Here is a 17988-nt window from a genome sequence, read left to right as displayed (position 1 = left end):
TTTTCCCAGCTTGACCTGAACTTTGACTTTGCATAACTTCTTCGTATGAAGTTGGATTTCAATCATTCAAGTTGTGTTAGATTCAGAGCGACGATATCTACAAAATGAGCCTAAGTTCAACTACATCTGAGAATTGTAAAATTTGGTGCATTTGGAGGATTTTCTGTTATCCATGACCATCTTGGTCTCAAAACATTAGATAGCCAATATGACTAGACTCAATCAAGATCCATCTTGGATCATACACACATTGAATCAATCGCCACACTGGGGAAAGCATCCAATTTCTTCTCCTCTCTTCAATTACTTACACATACACAATGTACATCACATGCATAGACCCACACATGACGTACAACACCACACAATAAATGTACCTACACCCAACATGCAACACAACACATACACCTACACCTAGCCTACAACACATAAACCTACACCTCATGTACAACACAACACAATACATACACCTACACCTAGTGTAAAACACAACACAATACATACACCTACACCCAGTGTACAACATAATACGCATACGTACACAGAGTACAACACAACGAATACATGTCATGATACAATGAGTACATAATGCACATAACACAGTACCCCATGTACACAACACAACATGTACGGAATGCACACAGTACCACACGTACATAGCACCACCTGCACAATGTGTACACAACACCAGATGTACATAACACCACCTATACAATGTGTACACAACGCCACATGTACATAACACCATTTTTATAATGTGTATACAACATCACATGTACACAACACCACCTGCACAATGTGTACACAACACCACATGTACACAACACCACCTGCACAATGTGTACACAACACCACATGTACACAATAGGACTTGCACAATGTGTAAACAACACCACATGTATAACATGTACACAACACCGCACACACACAACATTTCATGTACATATGTACATAGAACAAAACATACACAAAACCGCATGTACAACATGTACTCAACACCATATATACAACATGTACACCGCACCACATGTACACAACATCGCATATACAACATGTACATAACACCATATGTACATAACATTGCATATACGACATGTACATAACACCATTTTTATCCAGCACCACATATGCAACATGCACACACACTACATGTACACAACGCAATAGGAAAGGAATTTGATGCCTCAAATACATTTTGTTTACCTTTCTTGTTACCTTTCTCATTACTATCCTGCCGCTGTCAATTTGTCCCAATGGACCCAACCAGCCTGACTGATTTTCATATTCTTACCTTCATCTACCCTTATACATGCATCAAGCTTCATCCAAGTCTTCACATTACCTATTGGGTTTCATTCAATTCCCCCCGAGCTCCATTAACTTCCTCTTTCCCAAACCAATTCCCAAGGCTATCTCAATCATAAAAGGAAAGAACAAGAAGAAAATAAGAGAAAACCATGGAAGCCAATAACAATATGACACCACAACTAAAGTGGCATGTCCATGCACCCATCATAAACAAAACCGAAAATCAAGCGCAAACAAATCACAAAGCACCAAAAACACAAAACTAGCAACAAACACCATGAATCAACCCCATGGTTCCCAACGCTTCGAAGGGAAATCTTAACCCAAGCCTTCTTCAAGATTTCATGACAGTCTCTTTTGCCATGCAATCCCCTGCATCATACTTCCATAAACATATAATTGTCAATGTATAAATAATCATAACAATATATAGTTACCTTACCTTTTTGTGCCAAGCACATTGCCTTGTAAATAAACACATATATTCCATCTCTCAAGGAATTCCAATTCCCTTAATGAATCCAAATATAACTAGAAACCAACTATTATACCTATCAAACACATGTTCATGAATATATCACATATCCACATAATGTCTCGAAAATAAAGGTTAAGAAGACTTCTTGTATGCATACAAAGTACTCATTCATTTGGAATGGCAGTTTCCAAACATAACCAAAGGAATTCTCACCCAATTCTTTTCTTTTATATTTTCCTTGATCCAATTGAGTCTTACTATGCGCTATCACATTCATCCAAATGTTAGTTATATAAACAAATCAACTATTACCTTGTCATGTTAATACCAAGCATGTTTCCCTACAATTGTTCATGCATGTCAGCCACATGGTCCAAAGATAAAGGCATCATGTCTATTAATTTCAAATCAACAATGTCATAATCAATAGTCAAATCACAGTCATTAATAATAGTACTACAATTAGCACCTAGCTGCACACAAGTGCATATCAATTGTCTCAGCACGTATTGTGTTAGTACAACCATATTAAACTAAGATCATTCCTTCATGCAATCTTATAGACACATACACATATCATGCAATTAATCAAACATTCGGAAAATTTGTAACCATACCATGTTATATAAACGAAATAGACGACATAATCAAACTCATACCTTAATGTATCTAAGGGGAGACTGTCACATCTACACAAATCAGTCCATATTAGTATAACATAATATCACAGTATATCAACTCATACCTGAATGTCATAACCCTAACCATCTGCACAAGGAAATCCAAATTAGCACGGTACCTATAACATAAAGATATTAAATGCAATGATCATAACCATCATGTGTACAACTGTAAGGCACATGAAAATAAGTTAATATCATTCATAACTATCTAACACATGTGCATATGACCACACTGATTAGCTAACATCTATCATTCATGTAACCAAAACAACACTAGAATGACAGGCATGTATATAACCATAATGCACATATCAACCATTAACCAACATACCTGCATGCCCAATATACAAACTTGTATAACGATATGCTCTTACCCCAAGATCCAATGCTGCAACTTTTCTCTAATTATTTGCATCTCCTGCATCATCTAAACCAACATATCAACAAGAGTTGAGCAGAGCACTTGCAACAAGAGTTGGGCAAAGCACTTGCAACAAGAGTTCGGCAGGGCACTTACAACATATTCAACAGGTCCATCAAACCCTGCGACAACACAAACTATGTGTCAATTTGGAGAAATGATACTTTGGCATGAACTAGGTCCAATATCTAGGCTACACAATTGACGAGCAAGGAATGCATGTAGATCCAACTAATATATAAGTCATTCAGGATTGGCCAACCACAACAACTCTCATTGCGCTTCGTAACTTTTTGGTCCTTTGCCAATTTCTATTTAAGGTTTGTGTTGGTATTCTCTCATATCACTTGGCCTTTAAGTCAAGTTACCAAGAGCCAAAGGAAATTAAAGTGTTTTTGGTATGAGGCACAACATAAGGAATTTGTTGAGTTGAATCATCATCTTTTCTCTGCACCAGTAGTCACATTGCCAGACCTGTAACAACCATTTGAAATTGAGACAGATGCCTCTAACTATGTTATTGGGGCAGTTCTCGCCCAACAAGGTCATTCGGTGGCCTTTCATAGTGAGACAGTCTCAGATACTATTCGGAATTACCCTACCTATGATAAGGATATGTAATCCATTGTGCAAGCTTACTGACAATGGAAACATTACATTCTGGGGAAGGAGACGATCATTCACACATATCACTAACCTCTTCAATTAATACAGACATAAGGGAAGTTTCAAAATGAGTGCTATTATAAATGGTCAACATACCTGCAACAATTCCATTTGAACATTAAATACAAGAAGGTAGCACCAATAATGTTGCAGATTTCCTTAGTCGACCCTCAGTTGTGGCACTCACCATTGTTCTCAACTCTTGTGGGCATGAGACTTCTGGATGGCCGCAACTATACAGAAATGATCCAAAATTTTCCACCACTTGTTAGTTTTTGTAGCATAAGAAATGTTCTAGTCTTAAAACTGTGTGGAGAGGCTAAAACATGATTTCTCCATAACCTAGAAATTGTTTATGGAAATTCCACCTAGAAGAGTCTTAATTATATTATCAACCAATTTTTTAATATTTCCTAAGTCTAAACTTAAGAAATCTGGTTAATTAATCAGTATTAATTGAGATAAGGCATGAATAATCTAGAAACTCACATGGATCAACTCTGATATGATCTTAGTCATCGATTAATATTTAATCTTGGCCATTGGAGATCCAAAAAAAGATTATAAGAAGAAGTCGATGGGTAGATGGAGAACATACACATAGAGATTGATTTCCTTGGAGAGTTTTATTTTCTAGAGAGCTAGCAATTTCTGAAAGAGTTCAAACTTCAAAAAGGAAGTAAAGTCAGAGAGGGGTAGGGATAGTGAAGCCAGAGGAATATTTTTCCAGATCTGATGAGTACTTTGCAAAGAGGCCAAAATTTCTCCAGGAGGTTTTGCAGAGGCAGTGCAAAAGCTTCAGAGGGCAGTTTGAACTGCTGAAGGAAGAAGATGTTTTAATTTCTAGAGGATGGGAAGGGGTTATAGAGTGGTGAAGAAGAATTTTCCCAGTCAACTTCGCACAAAGGCTAGATTGGCAGTGAATTCAGGTAGCACGTGTGGTAGGCATCTCTAGAGTGACGTAAACCCTGCGTAGGCCTAGTTGGATGGCTAGCTTTTTAGAGGTAGTCAAGTGTTGGGATTGCTCGAAGTGAGGGTAATTTCCCTCAGGTACACCTTTTCAGTATTTTCTCTGCAATATCACCATTTTTTGGCATCCAAATTGTACTTGGATTATTTCATTATTGCATAATAATAAAAAGCCTCTGTTTTTGCATCGATTTTCCCAAGCTGGGTTTTTCCGGGGACATTTGTCCAAAAATAATTGTGTCAATTTTTGTGTGTGTGTGCTATAATATTTATCAGTTTCTAGCGCTATTATTTTCCATAGTTTTTATTTGTGAATATTGCAGTGTGATTAATTCGTTGTTGTCGTAGCAATAAACTGCTAAATTAATTAATAGTTAGAAGAATTAATTCCAGTTTCTACCCTAGAATTTCAAACTTGAGATTTTCACATGATATCAAAGCATGATTGATCAGATGGAGATGCTCAGAAGCTGAGGAAAAAATTCATTGTTCAGAGGGAGCATCATGACATATTTCTGAGGGCAACACAGAGCCTCAGCCAGACAGTGCGAGTTGCTTAAGCAAGTTCTATTTTTCAATGTAGGTGGGCAGAAAAATTCAGCTTGCCAGCTCGAGTGATTCCAACAGGCAAAAGGGCAGTTGTAGCTCAAATTTTCACTGATCAAATTCCTTTCTTGGACTTTGAAAGGTTTTGCAATAGCAGAATCAATGTCGAGTGGAAGAGAAAGGCACACATAGAGGGAAAATTTCTCTCGGGGGGGGATCTTGAGTTTTAGAGATATGATATTTTTAGTCACAGATTGGTAGGAGTTGTGAGCATATTTTTCTCACTCCATAAGGAAGTGTGAGTAGCAGATTCAGCAGCCGATCAAAGGGAAAGAGGGATATTTTAGACTAGATTTAGAGATTTCCACAATTGGGCTTAAAGATTAGGATAAGTTGGAGGGAGCCTCCAACTCTGTCATCTAGAAGGCTAGGATGTCCTTCCTATTGGATGAACATGGCGTGAAAGACTACATGGACATTATGGTAGCAATACCCCAAGATGCAAATAAACTGAATGATTACAGGAAGCAAATGACGAAGGAAAAGTAATTTATCTTGGATGGAGTCTGGGACCATATAGTCTCGCATGTAGCTGGTAATAACTCTACCAAGAAAATGTGGGATGCTCTCAACTAGCTATATCAAATTTCTTCCAAGTAGCGGAAGATGTTCCTATAGGAGAAGCTAAGAATCATCAGGATGCATAAGGGTGAAGGCATATATCCCTTCCTCACCAGAATTCAGGAGGTCCGAGATCATCTTACAATCGTTGGGGAGGAACCTCAACCAACAAAGCCTGTATGGTTGGCACTGAACAGTGTCTGAGAGAAGTGGAAGGTGCTTTTACAAAGTATCTTGGGCAAAGATACATTGCCTACATGGGACAGGATGTGGTTCGACTTACAATAGGAAGAGTTGAGGTGTGCTCTATTAAAGAGTTTCATCAGTGGTAGCAGCAAGGGCATGAAGGGTGAGAAGGAAGAGGGCAATGTGGTCCTAGCATCGAAGGGTCCTAGTCAGGGACATGGGGAAAATAAGAAGAAGAAGAACCCATCTAAGGTCAAGTGCTTCAAGTGTGGTGAGTTTGGCCATTATAGTACTCAGTGTCCTCTTAGGAAGAAGGACAAGTGGGAGAAGAAAGACCAGGTGGCCATGTACATAGAGATAGACAAGTTTCCCTCTAGGCTAGATGAATATTTCACTATCTTTGTAGCCATACCTCCATGAGAAAGGTGGGGCGATATGGAGTTATAGTCCCAAATTGCAGAGGTCTGGGAAGGGACTATTAAGGTCTCCTCCTCATGGATCATTACCTTTCTACAGTGGTTTATAGTATTCATTAGTAGGATGGATCAATGTCAAGACTTGTATCCAATTCTAGAGTGACAGTTGCAAACTAGCATCAATCAGGTGTTGAGGGGCACAATGCAGTGTTGGTAGCAACATTGATTCTTTAGTGGATAGTGCAGATGCTAGTAGAAGTAAGGACTTAGGAGACACATGCAACAAACACAATTGATTTATTATTTAGGATTCTTCTCAATTGCAGTAGTTTCAGTTGCAGCAACAACAGATGAGAGGGAGTTGCAGAGCAAACATAGAGTTGGCAGAAGTATAGCAGTGTCAGCAACAGCACAGATGCAACATCAAATTTGCACAGTGGTTGGTGGGAAGTGGAAGTTAGTCACAGTGGCCAGACATCATCAGCGTGATAGAGGGTGATACAGAGATAGGGTGTTGTAGAAGTGGTGCAACACTAGAACACCTTCTTCTCTAAGAGGGAGTGTTAGTTTTTGTAGCATTAGAGGCGTTTTAGTATCGAAACTTTATGGAGAGGCTAAAACACAGGATTTTTCCATAACCTAGAAATCATTTATGGAAATTCCACCTAGAAGTGTCTTAATTAGATTATTAACCTATTTTTTAATATTTCCTAAGTCTAAAGGAAATATGGTTAATTAATTAGTATTAATTGAGATAAGGTGTGAATCATCTATAAACTCACATGGATCGACTCCAATATGCTCTTAGCCATCAATTGAGATTTAATATTGGTCATTGGAGGTCCAACCAAATATTATAAGAAGAAGTCAATGGATAGATGGAGAACATACACCCATAGATCAATTTCCTTGGAGAGTTCGATTTTCTAGAGAACCAACACGTCAAAAGAGTTTGAGCTTTAGAAAGGAGCATATACAGAGAGGGGCATGGTCAATGAAGCCAGACGAATATTTTTCTAGATCTGGTGAGTATTTTGCAGAAAGTTTGAATTTTCTTCAAGAGGTTCCATAGAGGTAGCAAAAAAGCTTCAGAAGGAAGTTTGATTTGCTAAAGGAAAAATACGTTTTCATTTCCAGAGGCTAGGAAGGGGTTCTAGAGTGCCAAAGAAGCGTTTTCCCAGTCAGTAGTAGGAATGATGGATAGACTGGAAGTCAATTCAAGCAACACGTGTGGAAGGAAGCTACAGAGTGATGCAGAGCTTGCACAAGCCTAGTTGGACAACTAGCTTTTTAGAGGCAGTCAAGTGTTGGGATTGCTCAGAGTGAGGGTAATTTACCTGAGATATTTATTTTCAGTATTTTCTCTACAAGATTGCTAGTTTTCAGTATCCAGATTGTACTTATATTATTTCAACGCTGCATAATAATAAAAACCCTCAACTGTTGCATCGGTTTTCCCAAGTTGGATTTTTCTAAGGACATTTGTCCACAAATAATTGTGTCAATTTTTGGGTGTGTGTGCTATAATATTTCTTAGTTTCCAATGTTATTATTTTATGCAACATTTATTTGTGAAGATTTTAGTTCGATTAATTTGTTGTTTCCGTAGAAATAAACTGCTAAATTAATTAATAGTTAGAAGAATTAATTCTAGTTGCTGCAATAGAATTTCAGGCTTGAAATTTTCACATGGTATTAGAGTGTGATTGATCAAACAAGGAAGGTCAAAAGTGGAGGTAGAAATTCGTTGTTCATGGGGATAAGCAGCACAAAATTTTGAGGGAAGCGCATAGCCTCAACAAGTTAGTGCAAGTTGCTTGAGCAAGTTCGATTTTTCAGTGCAGGTGAGCAGAAAAATTCATCTTACTAGTTGGAGTGATTCCAGTAGGTAGAAAGACAGTTGTAGCTCATGTTTTCATTAAGAAAATTCCTTACTTGGATACAAAAGGTTTTTTCAGTAGAAAAATCAACGTCTAGTGGAAGAAAAAGGCACACACAGAGGGAAATTTTCTCTCAGGGGATCTCGAGTTTTAGAGATATGATTTTTTCAGTTGCAGATTGGCAGGAGATGTGAGCAGATTTTTCTCACTCCAGAAGGAAATGTAAGTAGCAGATGCAACAACCAAGAAGAGGGAAAGAGGGAGATTTTCGACTAGATTTAGAGATGGCCACATTTTGGCTTAGAGATCAGGATAGGTTGGAGGGAGCCTCCAACTTTGTCATCTAGAATGCTAGGATGTCCTTCCCATTGGATGAACATAGCCTGAAATCTTATGTGGACGATGTGGTAGTTGTACCCCAAGATGCAGATCGACTGAAGGAGTATAGGAAGGAAATGGTGAAGGTGAAGTGATTGATCCTAGATGGAGTTTGGGACCATATAGTCTTGCATGCATATGGAAAGAATATTGTCAAGGAAATGTGGGATGCTCTCAACCAGCTATATCCGAGTTCTTCCAAGCAGTGAAAGATATTCTTGTAGGAGAAGTTGAGAAACATAAAGATGCAGAAGGGTGAAGGCATAGATCCTTTCCTCACTAGAATTCAGGAGGTTCGAGATCAACTTGTAGTCATTGGGGAGGCACCTAAACCAATAAAGCTTGTGCGATTGGCACTGAACAATGTCTCAGAGGATTGGCAGATGTTTGTCCAAAGTATCTTGGGTAGAGACACATTACCCAGATGGGACAGGATGTGGTATGACTTACAATAGGAAGAGTTAAGGCATGCTCTGCTGAAGACTACCATCAGTGGTAGAAGCAATAAGGGCATGAAGGGTGAGAAAGAAGAGGAGAATGTGGCCCTAGCATCGAAGGGTCCCAGTCAAGGATAGGGGGAAAGAAGAAGAGTAAGAACCTATCTAAGGTCAAGTGATATAGGTGTGGCGATTTTGGCCATTGAAATACCCAATGTCCAATCAGGAAAAAGGTCAAGTGGGAGACGCAAGACCATGCAACAATGTCCACAAAGATAGAAAAGTTTCCTTCCAGACTGGAGGAATATTTCGCTATGTTTGCAGCCATACCTCTTGGAGAGAGGTGGGGCGATATGGAGTTATAGTACCAAAGTTATAAGGGTTTAGGTAGGGTCCATTTAGGTGTCCTCCTCATGGATCATTACCTTTCTACGATGGCCCATAGTATTCATTAGTAGCATGGATCAGTTTTAGTAGATACAGTCAGTTCCAGAGTGATAGTTGCAGACTAGTAGTAGTCAAGTGGTGAGGAACGCAGTTTTGTGTTGGTTGCAGTGTAGAGTGGCACAATGCAAAGTTGGCAGCAACGTAGATTCTTTAGTGGAAAGTGCAGAGACTAGTAGTAGTCAAGTCTCAAGAGAAAAAAGCAACAAACACAGTTGATTTAGTATTTAGGATGCTTCTTAGTTGCAGTTACAGCAACAACATATGAGAGGGAGTTGTAGTGCAGATGCATAGTTGGTAGCAGTATAACAATGTCAGTAGTAGCACAAATGCAACATCAAAGTTTCATAGTGGTTGGTGCCCCAGTAGCAGTCATCCATAGTGGTGAGACATCAATAGCATGATAAAGGGTGATACAGAGACAGGGTGTTGTAATAGTGGTGCAGCACTAGAACACCTTCTTCACTAAGAGGGAATGCTATTTTTTGTAGCATTAGATTTAGTTATCCATAACCCAGAAATATTTTCTGGAAATTGCACCTAGAAGTGTCTTAATTAGATTATTAACCTATTTTTTAATATTTCCTAAGTCTGAACTTAGGAAATCTAGTTAATTAATCAGTATTAATTGAGATAAGGTGTGAATCATCTATAAAATCACGCAGATTGACTCTGATATGATCTTAGCCATCGATTAAGATTTAATGTTGCTTGTTAGAGGTCCAAGAGACGATTATAAGAAGAATTTGATGGGTAGATGGAGAACATACACACAGAGATCGATTTTCTTGGAGAGTTCGATTTTCCAGAGAGCCAACAGTTTCTAGAAGAGTTCAAGCTTCATAAAGGAAGAAAATACAGAGAGAGGCAAGGATAGTGAAGCCGAAGGAAGATTTTTCCAGATCCAATGAGTACTTTATAGAGAGGCCGAAATTTCTCCAGGAGATAGCACAGAAGCTTCAAAGGGCAATTTGATTTGCTGAAGGAAGAAGATGTTTTCATTTCCAGAGGCCATGAAGGAGTTCCAGAGTGCTAGAGAAGTGTTTTCCTAGTTAGTAGCAGGAAGGACAACTAGATTGGCAGTTGATTCATGCAGCATGTGCGGCGCACGTCTCTAGAGTGATGCAGAGCTTGTGGAGGCCTATTTGGACAACTAGATTTTAAGAGGCAGTCAAGTGTCGGGATTGCTCAGAGTGGGGGTAATTTCCCTAAGATATTTCTTGTCAGTATTTTCTCTATAGGATTGTTAGTTTTCCACATCCAAATTGTACTCAGATTATTTCATTGTTGCATAATAATAAAAACCATAAGCTGCTACACCAGTTTTCCCAAGTTGGGTTTTTCTGGGAACATTTGTCCAAAAATAATTGTGTCAATTTTTACATGTGTGTGCTAGAATATTTCTCAGCTTCCAACGCTATTATTTTCCATAGTTTTTATTTGTGAAGATTGCAGTGCGATTAATTCATTTTTTCCGTAGCAATAGACTGTTAAATTAATTAACATATAGAAGAATTAATTCTAGTTGTTGCAACAGATTTTCATACTTGAAATTTTCACAACATCTACCAAATGTTGATGGATAGCAAGCAAGAACCAAACTTCCACCTCTAGGATGCATTTCTATGCTACCTAGGGCATATTTTTGTTCCTTCAAGCGAGCATGGCAAGCTGATTTGGGATGCTCACTACAGTTGGGTTGTAGGACACTTTGGTTTGGAGAAAATCATGGTAGTACTATAAAAGTATTTTTATTGGCTAAAACTTCGACTATATGTTGGAAAATATATCAGATTCTGCACTTCCTATGTCATCGCCAAGCCAACCATTAAGAAGCAAGGTTTGTAGACTTCTCTGCGTACTCCTATCCAAACATGGGAATCCATATCCATGGACTATATGTTAGGATTTCCTTCTACCAAGAATGGTAACGAATTTTTATTTGTGGTCCTTGATAGATTTCTAAGATGGCTATATTGATGGCCCTCAAGAAGAGAATCACAACAAAAAACACTACCAAACTCTACTTCGAATGAGTGTGGGTACATTTTGGGATTCCACAGAACATTAGATCATATCAGGATAACAGGATCCTGAGTGCATTCTGGTCGAGCCTATGGTCGTTGTTGGAAACTAATCTCACTAAGTCGATTGCATTCCATCCTTAGACTGATGGCTAGATAAAGGTTTTCAACGGGATTATAGTGCATATACTATGCATGTACAACTCCAAGCATCCACAAGCATGGGATGAGAGTCTTCCCTATGTGCAACACAACTATAACATAGCTCTCCATAGCTCAACTAGCCACAACCCCTTTCAAATGGGCATGGGATTTCAACCGTTGTGTCCCACTGATGTTGCAATACCTCTTGTAACTACACAGGCATAATTTGCACATGTTCAATTTGAAGCTAATAAAGCCACCAGGTTTATTGAACACATCCAACACATCTGTCAACATGTTCATGATATCCTGGATAAATCTAATGCCAAGTACAAACAATGTCATGATCAACATTGGATGCCACATAAGTTTCAAGTGGGCAACAAAGTTTGGTTGCATTTATAGAAGGAACGCCTTACCAGAGCCATCAGAAACTTTGACCACTCCGGTATGGGCCTTACACCATCACCAAGGATGTGGATGTCAATGCTTTCGATATCAACATTCCCTCATTCCTTGGCAAACACCCATTGTTCAATGTGGATTACCTTCACTTGTACTTTCCACCATTGTTGGACACATCAAACATTGTTGAGCACCTGACACCAACATAGCTTAACCCAAATTGCATTAAATATGCCATGAGTGATCAGATCATGGAAATAAAAATTAATAACACTCATTAATAGAGGATCCAACTGTATCGAGTTGTCAAAGCTTTCCAACTCTTGCACCAAGGCAAGTGGCTCACCATGGACTAAGTTCAACAGAAGTTTCCCTATCTCATGGAGCCACACAACACAATGGGGACCATTTATTCCTGAAGGGGGAGTACTGATCCGGGTGGATATTGGTGGTCACTTGTCTATTCCATTTGGACCCCTAATACTATTTCCTTTTAGTTTCCAAACTTCTAGCACAATTTACTATTTTTGGCAGTTTTTCGGGTCCTAAAATTATGGAACTGTTTTGAGGCCCTAAACGATTCAATTTTGGAAAAAGGAAGATCCATAGCCTATGGTAGGGTTTTGTAGCTTAAATTAATTGTCCTTGAATAGATATTTCTAACAAGGTATCATACGCGCCAAATGAAAATCTTATGCCAAAGTTACGACCCCAGAAAGTTGATGTACCAACTAACCCCAACAAGGCCCACAAACTTTTGGCGCTTCATATCCTAGGGTTAGGCCTTTGGATGTTTAGGATTTTACATTATTTCTTAATTATAATTGTAACATAGTTCAGAAGGCATTTATTCGTCACATCTCTTCTCAGAGATAAGCTACCATCGCTTGAGCTATTTTGTTTCTCTTATGTATGTAAATAGTTTTCAATAGTTGTTATTTATTAATTGAAGTTTTGTTTCGTTGTATCTCTATGTTTTGGTTTGAATTTGTATTTCATTTCATTCCTTCATAAATCTGAATCACTTGGAGCTAATTGAGGTCCATCACAGATAGTAACATCTTTAATAAAACAACAATTAAGCTTTCTCAATGATTGACTGCCCATTTTTCCTACTGGGGGTTGCAAAGAAGAAAGTTAACTTCTTTAGCTACATGAACAATAAGGGGGCTTCCAAAAGCATAAGGCTATGTTTCATCATCGAAATTTCATTGTACATTGAAATTGTAGCAAAACATATAGAATATAAAATCTTTTGATAGAGACATTGCCAATGTATCAAAATAGCTTTACCTGGTGTGTTATCCCTTCTATATAGATGTGTTGTAGGTTGCATGAATCACAAGGATGGGCTATTCTTGAGCAATCTACACTTTCTACACTATCAAGTCCTCTATATTGATCTAATGAACCCAACCAAGGTGTGATTCTTCAGGCACAAATGTACCAGGTGATTCAGTTGACCTGGGGGTCTCTCCATATACCTTAATAAAATAACATTCAAAGAATAATCACTTCATGTGATCAATGTGAAAATACAACATTGTGATAAAAAAGAAACTTTTGAATTGTGTCACATATCTTCTTTAGTAGGTATCCCATATTGACTCATAGGAATGTTCTATCTAAACATCAAGACTGATATGTTATGCTAGGAATAGTTAAATATGTTTCCCCTACGGTAAAATAAAGGTAAACAATTCTCTTGGACCTAAAAAAAATATTTAATTAGGTCATCACTGAACAACCCATTTCAAGAAGGTGCAGAACCTGTTCTTGAAACACTATGCTCACAGTCACAATCGTGTAACTCTAGGCCTCAATTTCTGAAAAAACATCAACCAAGGATTGATAAGCTCTCCTACCTCTCATGCAAAACAAAAATAAACTATATATTGATTAAATGCATGGTAGTGGGCAACCAAGAAAGCTTGAGGAAAAGAAATGCAAGATATCAAAATCAATCTCATTTCTAATCTCAATCCTCAAATCAAATCACATTTCAAGAAGTATTAAAGTTAAAAAAAGAAGGAATTCAAGAATGAGAAATTCCGTTCAGGGGGTTTTGAATTTGGGTATGAATTGAATTGAAGGTTCATAGGACAATTGAAGTCCATGCAACCATATAGGCATAGAAATTTTAGGGTTTCTTTCTAGCATATGCATGTTTGAAAAGTGGTCAGTTCCCATGTGCTTCTCATACCTAAATTACTTTAGGGTTTAGAAGTTTTAATGGTGATGACTCCAAATGAATGGCCAAGTCTTGATTAGTGAAGTGTTGGAGGACTCTTTGTTCATCCATAGATGTGATACAAAAGACTCACTATTGATTTTGGGAGTATTGAATAAGGGGTTCTCTCACTCGAAACCCCCTCAATTGCTTTCAAGTAATTCCACATCTCCATCTCATGACCACTTAATTTCTTATTATTGGCATTAAGCATAGAATCCTATGAATTATTAGATGATCAATTTATAAGGGCCCTAACATCTATCTCGTTATTAGAACTGTGCAAGGCATGATCAATTTTTAAGGGGCCTGACATCTATCTCGTTATTGGAATTGTGCACAGCATGGACACATTTCTAACAAAAACAAAAGAGTAGTATACTAAAAGTAAAGGTTGTTGTTGTTGTAACTCCAATCGTTGTGATAATCCCTTTTGAGGAAGTGGAACTCTTCATATCTATGAGAGTAGGAGGATTAATGGACACTGGTGGGCTTTGGTTTTAATATGTTGGTGTGCTGGATGAGGGATGATTTGCAGGAGGAGGAGGAGGAAGGCCCTGTGTGGGAAGAAAAAAATGTCTAAGATTTTGTGCTAAGATTATATGTTGGGAGAAGGTCATTTCGGTGAGACATAAAACACTGAAAAATGCCCATATCATCATTTAACATAGTTACCAGTCAAACGAGAAAATGACCTAGTACTCGTTTTTTTGAAGTAGCAAAAAATCACTTGATTTTGAAAAATGGTGATTCAGAATACACATTTTTTTCTTAGCATATTTTTGCCACTTTAAATTTTTTTATGTATCAAGTATGAACAATTTTTTTAAATGTTAGTGATTTTCATGTTGATTTTGAAAAGTGTTGATGCAGCATCAACACATTTTTTAGAGGGCTTATTTTTGACACTTTAATTTTTTTTTTTTTTTTTTTTTTATGTATCAAGTGTAAACATTTTTTTTGTTAGTGATTTTCATCTTGATTTTGAAAAGTGTTGATGAGCATCAACACTTTTTGTTTAGAGGGCTTAATTTTTACACTTTAAATTTTCTAATAAATTAAGTGTGGATAATTTTTTTAAAATGTTGCTTATTTTCATGTTAGTAATAAAACATAAAAATAAAAATAAAAAACATGACCAAAAAAAAAAAAAAAAACCTATAAAAATGTTTAAAAAACACCCAAAATTAACTAGTAAAAAAAAAAAAAAAAACCAAAACAAAACAAAAACAAAAAATATATATATATATATATATATATATATATATATATATATATAAATTGATTTTTTTTCAAAAAAAAATAAAAAAAATAAAGAAAAACAAATTAAACCAAAAAAAATCTAAAAACAGTTTTTTAAGTTAAAAAAACAAATAAAAAATAAAAACCTCGTTAGAAACAAAAAACTTTAAATAATTAACAAAAATAATAAAAATAAAAATAAAAAAACTAAGGAAAAAAAAATCAAAAAAAAAATCAATTTAAAAAAATAAATTAAATAATTTAAAAAAAAAAATTTAAGACTTTTAAAAAGAAAAATTATAATTATAAAAATAAAGAAATAAAATAAAAGAATAAAACAAAAATTTAAATTTAAATTTAAATTAAAAAAAAAAAAAAACAAACAAACAAACAAACAAACAAAAACAAAAACAAAAAAAAAAACAAAACAAAAACAAAAACAAAAAAACAAAGAACAAAATTGGGAAAAAAAAAATCAAAACAATTAAAAAAAAAATAAACTCTATATATTAAAAAAAAAAAAAAAATCAAAACATTTAAAGTAAATAAATAAAATCAAAATTTAAAAACATTTAAATTTTAACCAAAAAAAAAAAAATTATATATATATATATATATATATATATATATATATTAAAAAAATTACAATAAATAAATAAATAAAATATTAAAAAAAACAATTTAAAAATTAAAAAAATCAATTAAAAAATATCAAAAAAACAATTAAAAAAAATATTAAAAAACATGAAAAAATATAAAAAAAACAATTAAAAAAATAAATATAAATATAAAAAAAACAATTAAAAAGCATAACCCCCCTCCCCCCTCGCTCCCCGTGCCCCCACCCCTTCGCTCCCCTGCCCGCCCGCACACCCCAGCTACCTTGCTCCCTTCTCCCCTCCCCCTACTCGCTTCCCTAACCCACCCCTTCCCTCCCCTCCGATCCTCCCATTTCTCGTCCCCAACCCTCTGCCCTCACCCCCCTCCCCTCCTAACCCGACCCTCCCTGCCTGCCCGAACCCCCAGCCAACGGCCAAGAGCCGCAGGCTGGGGGTCTCTTGGCCGTTGGCTGGGGGTCTGGGTAGGTGGGGAGGACCAGGTTGGGAGGGGAAGAGGGTGAGGGAAGGGGGTGGCGGGGCGAGAGTGGGACAGGTCAAGGAGGCGGGGGAGGGAAGAGGAGAGGGCCGGGGTGGGTAAGCGATGGCAGAGGTGAGGGCCTCGGGGAGAGGGGAGAGGGTGTGGTGGGGAGGGGAGGGGCTGAGGCGGAGCTAGGGGGTAGGTTATTTTTTTATATTTTTTAAATTGTTTTCTTTTAATATTTTTATTCTTTTTTAATTAATTTTTTTAATATTTTTTTTATCTTTTTTATTTTTATTTTTTTATATTTATTTTATATTTATTTTTTTTAAATATATATATTTTTAATTGTTTTTTTTATTTTATTTTTTTTAAATGTTTTGAATTTTTTTTAAATTTTTATAGTTTTTTTTTTAATTGTTTTGAAAAAGAAATCATTTTTTTTTTTTTTTTTTTTTTACAATTTAATTTTTTTTATTTCTATTTTTTATTTTGTTTTATTTTATGTTATTTCTTTATTTTTATAATTTTAATTAAAAAAATAAATAAATAAATAAATCTTAAATTTTTATTTTATTTTATTTTTTATTTTGTTTATTTAAATATTTTTAATTTTTAATTTTTATGTTTTTTTGGTAATTATTTTAAGTTTTTCTTCTTCTTTTTTTTCCTAATGAGAATTTTTTTTTTTTTAAAACAAAAATTATTTCTTTTATTAATTTGTTTTTTTTAATTATATATTAAAAAAAAAATCATTTTTTTAATTTATTTTTTGATATTTTTTGTTTTTTCGTGTTATATATATATATTAATCTTTGCGAGTTAATTTTGGTTTTTTTTTTTTTTTTTTTTTTTTAATTAGGTTTTTTTTTTTTTTTTTTTATATTTGATTTTTTTCTCTTCTTTTAATTTTTTTAATTTTATTTTTTTTAATTGTTTTTATTTTATTTTATTTTATTTTTTGGTAATTATTTAACTTTTTTTAAATGATGTTTTTATTTATTTTTTTAACTTAAAAAAGTGGTTTTTTTATTTTTTATTTATTTTTTTAATTATATATATATATATATATATATATATATATATATTTTTTTTTTTCTGTTTGTTTTTTTTATATTTATTTATTTTTTATTTAAATTTTTCATTTTTACAGTTAATTCTGAATTTTTTTTATTATATATTTTATGATATTTAATTAATTTTTTGTCATGAATCGTCCCCTTGCCACCCCTGGCCATTTGGGCCTCGAGTGGTCGGGGATTTTTATTTTTTTTGTTTAGTTTTTAAATTTTTTTGATGTTGTATTTAATTTTTGTCATTTTTTTTTGTCAATTTTTTATTTTTTATTTTTTATTTGGTTTTTATTTTATTTTACTCTTTTTTTTTTTTTTTTTTTTTTTTTTTTTTTTTTTTCAAATTTTACATGGTATGTC

Source organism: Pinus tabuliformis, chromosome 6, assembly GCF_031772625.1.
Source record: "Pinus tabuliformis cultivar Carrire ecotype Pingquan chromosome 6, CPIR1, whole genome shotgun sequence".
NCBI classification, from domain to species: domain Eukaryota; kingdom Viridiplantae; phylum Streptophyta; class Pinopsida; order Pinales; family Pinaceae; genus Pinus; species Pinus tabuliformis.
Note: the sequence above shows the minus strand (reverse complement) of the source record.